The following is a 9,165-nucleotide window of genomic DNA, read 5'->3' on the forward strand; positions in this document are numbered from 1 at the left end:
TTATTCTGCAAAGCATAAAGGAGTGTTTGAAAGGAGTTTTTTAAAGAAAGACCTCGGTGAAGTTGCTTACATATTGAGCATCAAGATCTATAGAGATAGATCAAGACGCTTGATAAGTTTTTTCAATGAGTACATACCTTAACAAGATTTTGAAGTAGTTCAAAATGGAACAGTCAAAGAAAGAGTTCTTGCCTGTGTTACAAGGTGTGAAATTGAGTAAGACTCAAAGCCCGACCACGGCAGAAGATAGAAAGAGAATGAAAGTCATTCCCTATGCCATAGGTTCTACAAAGTATGCCATGCTGTGTACCAGATCTATTGTATACCCTACCACTGAGTTTGGCAAGGGAGTGCAATAGTGATCTAGGAGTAGATCACTGGACAGTGGTCAAAATTATCCTTAGTGGAATAAGGATATATATGTTTCTCGATTATGGAGGTGAAAAAAGGTTCGTCGTAAAGGGTTACGTCGATGCAAGTTTTGACACTAATCTAGATGACTCTAAGTCTCGGTCTAGATACATATTGAAAGTGGGAGCAATTAGCTAGAGTAGCTCCGTGCAGAGCATTGTAGACATAGAAATTTGCAAAATACTTACGGATCTGAATGTGACAGACCCGTTGACTAAAATTATCTCACAAGCAAAACATGATCACACCTTAGTACTCTTTGGGTGTCAATCACATAGCGATGTGAACTAGATTATTGACTCTAGTAAACCCTTTGTGTGTTGGTCACATGACGATGTGAACTATGGGTGTTAATCACATGGTGATGTGAACTATTGATGTTAAATCACATGGCCATGTGAACTAGATTATTGACTCTAGTGCAAGTGGGAGACTGAAGGAAATATGACCTAGAGGCAATAATAAAGTTATTATTTATTTCCTTATTTCATGATAAATAGTTATTATTCATGCTAGAATTGTATTAACCGGAAACTTGATACATGTGTGAATACATGGACAAACATAGTGTCACTAGTATGCCTCTACTTGACTAGCTCGTTAATCAAAGATGGTTGAGTTTCCTAGCCATAGACATGAGTTCTCATTTGATTAACGGGATCACATCATTAGGAGAATGATATGATTGACTTGACCCATTCTGTTAGCTTAGCACACGATCGTTTAGTATGTTGCTAATGCTTTCTTCATGACTTATACATGTTCCTATGACTATGAGATTATGCAACTCCCGTTTACCGGAGGAACACTTTGTGTGCTACCAAACGTCACAACGTAACTGGGTGATTATAAAGGTGCTCTACAGGTGTCTCCGAAGGTACTTGTTGGGTTGGCGTATTTCGAGATTAGGATTTGTCACTCCGATTGTCGGAGAGGTATCTTTGGGCCCACTTGGTAATGCACATCACTTAAAGCCTTGCAAGCATTGCAACTAATGAGTTAGTTGCGGGATGATGTATTACGGAACGAGTAAAGAGACTTGCCGGTAACGAGATTGAACTAGGTATTGAGATACCGACGATCGAATCTCGGGCAAGTAACATACCGATGACAAAGGGAACAACGTATGTTGTTATGCGGTTTGACCGATAAAGATCTTCGTAATATGTGTGGGAGCCAATATGAGCATCCAGGTTCCGCTATTGGTTATTGACCGGAGACGTGTCTCGGTCATGTCTACATAGTTCTCGAACCCGTAGGGTCCGCACGCTTAAAGTTAGATGACGGTTATATTATGATTTTATGTGTTTTGATGTACCGAAGGAGTTCAGAGTCCCGGATGAGATCAGGGACAAGACGAGGAGTCTCGAAATGATCGAGGCGTAAAGATCGATATATTGGACAACTATATTCGGACGTCAGAAAGGTTCCGAGTGATTCGGGTATTTTTTGGAGTACCGGAGAGTTACGGGAATTCGTATTGGGCCTTAATGGGCCATACGGGAAAGGAGAGAAAGGCCCCAAAGGGTGGCTGCACCCCTCCCCATGGACTAGTCCGAATTGGACTAGGGAGGGGGGGCGCCCCTTCCTTCCTTCTCCTTCTCCCTTCCCTTCTCCTACTCCAATAAGGAAAGGAGGAGTCCTACTCCCGGTGGGAGTAGGACTCCCCCCTTGGCGCGCCCTCCTCCTAGGCGGGCTGCCTCCCCCCTTGCTCCTTTATATACGGGGGCAGGGGGCACCCCAAAGACAAAACAGTTGATCTATTGATCTCTTAGCCGTGTGCGGTGCCCCCCTCCACCATAATCCACCTCGATAATATCATAGCAGTGCTTAGGCGAAGCCCTGCGTCGGTAGAACATCATCATCGTCACCACGCCGTCGTGCTGACGAAACTCTCCCTCAAAGCTCGGCTGGATCGGAGTTCGAGGGACGTCATCAAGCTGAACGTGTGCTGAACTCGGAGGTGCCGTACGTTCGGTACTTGGATCGGTCGGATCGTGAAGACGTACGACTACATCAACCGCGTTGTGCTAACGCTTCCGCTTTCGGTCTACGAGGGTACGTGGACAACACTCTCCCCTCTCGTTGCTATGCATCACCATGATCTTGCGTGTGCGTAGAATTTTTTGAAATTACTACGTTCCCTAACACCTACATATTCTACGAAGATCTTTATCGGTCAAACCTCATAACAACATACGTTGTTCCCTTTGTCATCGGTATGTTATTTGCCCGAGATTCGATCGTCGGTATCTCAATACCTAGTTCAATCTCGTTACCGGCAAATCTCTTTACTCGTTTCGTAATGAATCATCCCGCAACTAACTCATTAGTCACATTCTTTGCAAGGCTTATAGTGATGTGCATTACCGAGAGGGCCCAGAGATACCACTCCGACAATCGGAGTGACAAATCCTAATCTCGATCTATGCCAACTCAACAAACACCATCGGGGACACCTGTAGAGCATCTTTATAATCACCCGGTTACGTTGTGACGTTTGATAGCACACAAAGTGTTCCTCTGATATTTGGGAGTTGCATAATCTCATAGTCATAGGAACATGTATAAGTCATGGAGAAAGCAATAGCAATAAAACTGTAACGATCATAATGCTAAGCTAACGAATGGGTCTTGTCCATCATATAATTCTCCTAATGATGTGATCCCATTCATCAAATGGCAACACATGTCTATGGTTAGGAAACATAACCATCTTTGATAAACGAGCTAGTCAAGTAGAGGCATACTAGGGACACTTATGTTTTGTCTATGTATTCACACATGTACTAAGTTTCCGGTTAATACACTTCTAGCATGAATAATAAACATTTATCATGAAATAAGGAAATAAATAATAACTTTATTATTGCCTCTAGGGCATATTTCCTTCAGGATCAGCGTCTGAGGTTTCGAAATTTTGAGCAGTCGACATTGGAGGCTGGGCAGTCGACAAAGGGACAGCAAAAGTAACGGCAGTTCGAGACGATCCACCAAGTTCTTGAACTACAAATTCAGTCGGTGGGTGAGACGTCCGGCTTGAAGGCACTCTCCTAGCGAGGTTCAGCGAAGTGGTTGATGAGGGAGACCTGGATTCGGGGGTCCTCAGGTGTCCGGCCTGTTCAAGAATGGGCTGGGCTGATGGGCCGTGAAGATAGAACGGAAGATTATTCCCCGTGTACGGATAGGACTCCTGGATGCGTGGAGGGCAAGATTGGAGTCCGGGTGTTTCCTTCCCTTGTAAACTGCCTTTGTAACCCTTCGGTGTATGTATAAGCTGGAGGGTTTAGTCCGTAAGGATCATCAGAATTCACATAGGCTAGACATCTAGGGTTTAGCCATTACGATCTCGAGGTAGATCAACTCTTGTAACCCCTATACTCATCAAAGTCAATCAATCAGGAAGTAGGGTTTTACCTCCATTAAGAGGGCCCGAACCTGGGTAAACATCGTGTCCCCCTTGTCTCCTGTTACCTTCGAACCTCAGATGCACAGTTCGGGACCCCCTACCCGAGATCGGCTGGTTTTAACACCGACAGTCGAGCCCCTGCCCCTTCCTCCTGTGCTCTTTGGAGGCTCCTCCTTGTCATCATCTGGGAGCTGAATAACATCTGCCGGCACTGCAGTCACTCGACAATGAGATTCCAGTCGACCACCAAGACAGTTGATGAGGTATGAGCATATCTGCAATATCATACCTGCTCGAGAAGTGGCCATGTCTGCGGTATCCGCATCAGCTTGCTCATCGTCAATCTCCATGTGGGATGTCCCAGAAGTAGCGGCCCTGGAGGTCCAAAATCCCATTCGGTCAAACACAAACAGGAAGGTCCACAACACCAATGAGGGAAAAGAAGAAGTACTTACGCCGAAGCAACAGGCAAACAACTTTAATCTTGGGCAAAGCCTTCCGAGGCTTAGGAGGAATGACCTTTGCTTGCTTGGCGACTTTCTCAGTCGAATCGGGAGTGGTCGTCCGAGTGCGCTTCTGGGTCTTCCCACTCGACGCCGTGGCTTTTCCATGATCAGCCGCAGGGTCTTGTGACTTCCTGGAACGACGCTCGGAGCGCGGCGGTGAATCGACTTCTTCACAATCATCAGAGTCGTCACTCTCGTCCTCACTGTCATCAGCATACTGAATGTCCGCGCTCCCACCCTCACTTTCCCTTCTTCAAGGTGTTGTTCTCCGTTTGGCACAGATGAGTACATCTTCGTGAAAACCTGCAAGGCACAAATTACAAAAGTCAGTCGGATTCCAGTATTGTTGCATACTGAAAAGCAAAAAGGCGAAACACTCGGCAAGGCATGCCAAACCTCATCTGGAAGATGCTCGGCGTGGAATGGCAGGATCCGTTTCGCTCCGCGTGGGTTGTCCTTGTTCCCAGTGATGCTCCGAAGCCACTGGGCCGTCGTATCTTCGCTGACTTCCTCCGGGTGAGTCCGAGCGGTGTCTTCTGGGCCTGAGTACAACCACATGGGATGGTCACGAGCTTGCAAGGGCCGGATCCGTCGACTGAGGAACACCTCCAGCAGATCCATGCTAGTCACTCCACCCCGGACCACCGCAACAACCGCGTCGACCAAAATGGCTACCTCACCCTTCTCCTCTTCTGATACAGTCAAAGAACGAGGGGTGTGGGGTCTCTCCAGAGAGAAAGGGGGAAGACCAGTCGACTGACCCGGAGTCGGAACATCCTTGCAATAAAACCAGGTCGACTGTCATCCCCTAACGGACTCAGGAAAGGTCATAGGAGGGAAAGAGATCCTACCCTTCATCTGGATTCCTAGCCCCCCGCACATTTGGATCACATGCGTCCTCTCGTCAATCGGATTAGCTTTCTTCACCATCTGAGATCGGCAGGTGAAAATGTGCTTGAACAATCCCCAATGTGGGTAGCATCCCAGAAAGTTCTCACACATCGAAATGAACGCGGTGAGATATGAGATAGTGTTGGGAGGAAAGTGATGGATCTGAGCGCCAAAGAAGTTCAAAAAACCTCGGAAGAATGGATGTGGGGGCAGTGAGAAACCTCTTTCGACATGTGTCGTGAGGACAACTCGTTCACCGTCGCGTGGCGTAGGCTCAAACTCCCCCTCCGGCAGCCTCCAAGATCCTTCCGCGATCAGGCTGTCGGCGGCGAGATTTTCCAGATCCTCCCCCGTGACGGAGGAGCGGATCCAATCCCCCTGGATCCAACCTGGCGGCAGAGCGGACCGCGAGGTCACCCCTTCGTCGCTTTCTTGCCCTTGGCCGTCGACTTCTTCGCGCGCTCCAGAGCCGCGGTCTTGTCCTTTGCCATTGCTGCAGAGCTTGAGGAGAGTGGGCAGGGGAGCGTTGCGCTGGAGGAGACAAGGCTGAGAAGCAGAGGAGAAGGGGGAGAATGGCGAGCACTGTTCCACGCATCGGCTGCAACGCCTTTTATGGCCTCACGACCGAGCGACTGACTCGTGGGCCCGCGCAATCTCAGCGCATCCCGCAACTGGCGCCGGCCCGATACGTGGTGAAAAAGGCGACGGGAGGATCGAGGAGTCCCTCCCCACCTGCCCCGCTTACCACACCGCGTCCCGACCCACGCGCTTCTCCAAATTTCGAATCCCGTGGAATCCGGGCCCAGCAAAGCAGTTGATCGCGTCGGAGATATCCAAATCCAATCTACTCGAAGACATGCTGCATAATTCACTCGGAAATTCCAGAAGCCAGAATCGATCGAGGCGACTGACGAAGGGTTAAAATACCTGCGTACTTTCAGGCCCCTGAGAAAGTGTCTCCGAGACATTGAATCGGGTCGGAATCAACTTCCACCCTTCTTCACTCGGTCCTCAATCCATTCGGGGGCTAATGACGAGGACATGTACCTAGGGTAGGGTCTTAGGCCTGATCTAGACACCCTACCCAAAGAATATGCACAAGAGTCCAAGGCCTGTAAAGTTAAACAGAAGATACCGACTGAAATCCTCATGAAGTGCAATACACCCGACAGAAGATCTCACTCGGATATCCCAATTCCACTCGACCGTGGTTATACACTCGGAAGACAAGCATTCACTCGGAGTACAGAAGACCTAGAGCCACCCTTGGATGGCAATGGTCAGGCATTCACTCCGTCATCATAAAGATCATTTAATACGGGCGTTACCAGTAACGCCCGTGACTTAACTCTCTTATTGAACCCCTGTGTAACCGAGGACAGGGAAGGGTCGGCGCACTCTATATAAGCCACCCCTCCCCTCTGGCACAAGGGTTCGCACCCCCTGTAACTCTCACTCCAATCAACAGAGCCTCCGAGGCACCGAGACGTAGGGCTTTTACCTCCTCTGAGAGGGGCCTGAACTCGTAAATCCGAGTGTACAACTTCACTGTAGCTAGGACTCTGCCCTCTCATACGTACCCCCATCTGTACTGTCAGATCCGTTCCCACGACAGTTGGTTCGCATTTTAGCAAATATTGATGAAGTGTAGAAAATCATGTGTGCAATTTGTAAAAAATGTGTGTGACATCTAAAAATTCACACATTAAAAATATGTTCATGAAAATTCAAGAATATCATGAATATATAAAAATGTGTTTGTGTAATTTGAAAAAAAATTGTATCATTCAAAAGTGTTCATGACATTTGAAAATTGTTCGCGTGTTAAAAATATGCTCATGAAATATAAAGTTTTGTTCACTTAATTTTGAAAAAATGTTCATAACATACAAAAAAATGTAGAAGAAAAAACATTTGTTTTGAAAAACAGGGGAAACAAAATAAACCTGGTGAAGAAAACACATAAAAATAGAAAAAATGATTTAAACCTTCCTAAAACCGGGGGAAAGGTTCGCGGAACCAATGCCCACTTCCTTCAAAAACGAAACCCAAACACAGACGGCTCCTTTAGGATGAGTTTGGTTGCCTTGAGTGAATAGTGCCTGCATTTCAGCCACATCTCACCAAAGCCTGGTTGAGCAAAAATAGGCAACAAACCAACATCTGCATGTTGTTTGGTTGCCTGTATTGCATCAATGGCCACTTTAGGCCCGGTTGTTTGGTTGCCCGCATTTGTGCTTAAGGGGTGAGCAGATGCAAACCGCAACTGTTTGGCTGCATACACGTTTGTGTTCTGCTCACCCCATTCAAATGTGGCCGCCTTACCACCACATTAGACATAACAGCTGGCAGAGCACTAGCAGCACATAAACTAGCAAGTAAACAAGCTAACAGCAAATAAACAAGCAACTAAATATGCATACTAACAGATTCACAGCAAACATGCATAAGTTTAAAGAGAGCAGGGGCATCCCATGCCCCCTGCTTCACCACAGGGTGCTGAACTCTGGACAAAATATTAACAAGTTCACGCCAAGTTCTTCGATCACCGCAGTAAACTAACTACGAGTTCATACTAACAACTTCAGAGGGCGAATTCAAGGTCACCGATGTAGCTGTGCCTGGTGCAGCGCACCCTACACCCGATGGAGCTATCATGGTTGTAGATTTGGACCTTGAGGCCTAGGCCAGAGATGCGCAGCACGACGAGGTCGCCGAGGACGATCCTGTGGCGGCGGCAGAACTACTGCCACGACCAAGCACCATGTGGCCCTCGAAGCTCTGAACCTGCACCCAGAATTCGCACCACTTGTTGGCAGACAGCCAGACGACGTGCTTGGTCTTGATCAAGAGCCACTGCCTCATCACCTCCTGGAACTTCGGAGGCATGATGATCATGGCCAGATCCTCCTCTTCCATGATTTGCACGTAAAACCGAAGCGGCTCTCGGGGCCCCTCCTCGTGGCGGGTCCTAGGAGCTCGTCCCCTTGAATGTGGCTGGCTCATGAAGGCGACCCTGCCAGGCAGGTTCACCCTCTTGAGCCAGCGGTTCGTGGGGATGAAGTCCACGACGGTCTCAGCGCCAGCGACGACATGGGCTCCTCCACCGGCCCTGTCCCACTCCGTCTTCATCACCTTATCAGGTAAGATGACATGGATTACTGACGGGGCATTGGCAGCATGCTACATTTGTACTAGTGCCTAAAGTAGCAAACACATTGGTCCTACCTACAATGAGAACCATGCACGTAAACCTAGCATGCATATTTGTACTAAAACCCTAAGTAGGAACATCAAAGACAGCATAGCACCAATATAGCTAGCATGCCCATGAGCCCTAAGCATGAACATGAAACACACACCAATCTAGATAACATGCACATGAACACTTAGCAAGAACATCAAAGATAGCAACAATATGGCTAACATCATGAACACATTGTTGCACATGAGCACTAATCATGAACATCAAACACAATCTAGCATGCCCAAGAACACATTGTACATCATGAGCACTAAGAAGACACCAATCTTGCATGCTTATGAACACTACTAAGCATGAACATCAAACACAACACCTATTTGCCATGCCCATTTACACATTGTACACCTTGAGCACTCCAATCTTGCATGCCCATGAACACTACTAGGCATGCACATCAAACACAGAAACTACCCTGCCTATGAACAGTACCACACAAGAAGGGATCGAATCGAATCGATTCACTGGCATGCTAACGATGAAACCCCTAACCTACAAATTACGAGCAGAGGGAGATTTGGTTCTTACCGGAGTGGATGTAGCTCGAGCATACGCCGGCCGGGGAGAAAACCCCGGTGGGAAGGAGATGGCGGACGTAGAGGAGCCGCCAATGCCGACGGCCGTGCTCGTGGCCACGTGCGCGGTCGAGGAGGAGTGCGCCGACATCCATGGGCCTGCCGCGATGC

Source organism: Triticum aestivum, chromosome 4D (assembly GCF_018294505.1).
Source record: "Triticum aestivum cultivar Chinese Spring chromosome 4D, IWGSC CS RefSeq v2.1, whole genome shotgun sequence".
Classification (NCBI taxonomy): Eukaryota; Viridiplantae; Streptophyta; class Magnoliopsida; order Poales; family Poaceae; genus Triticum; species Triticum aestivum.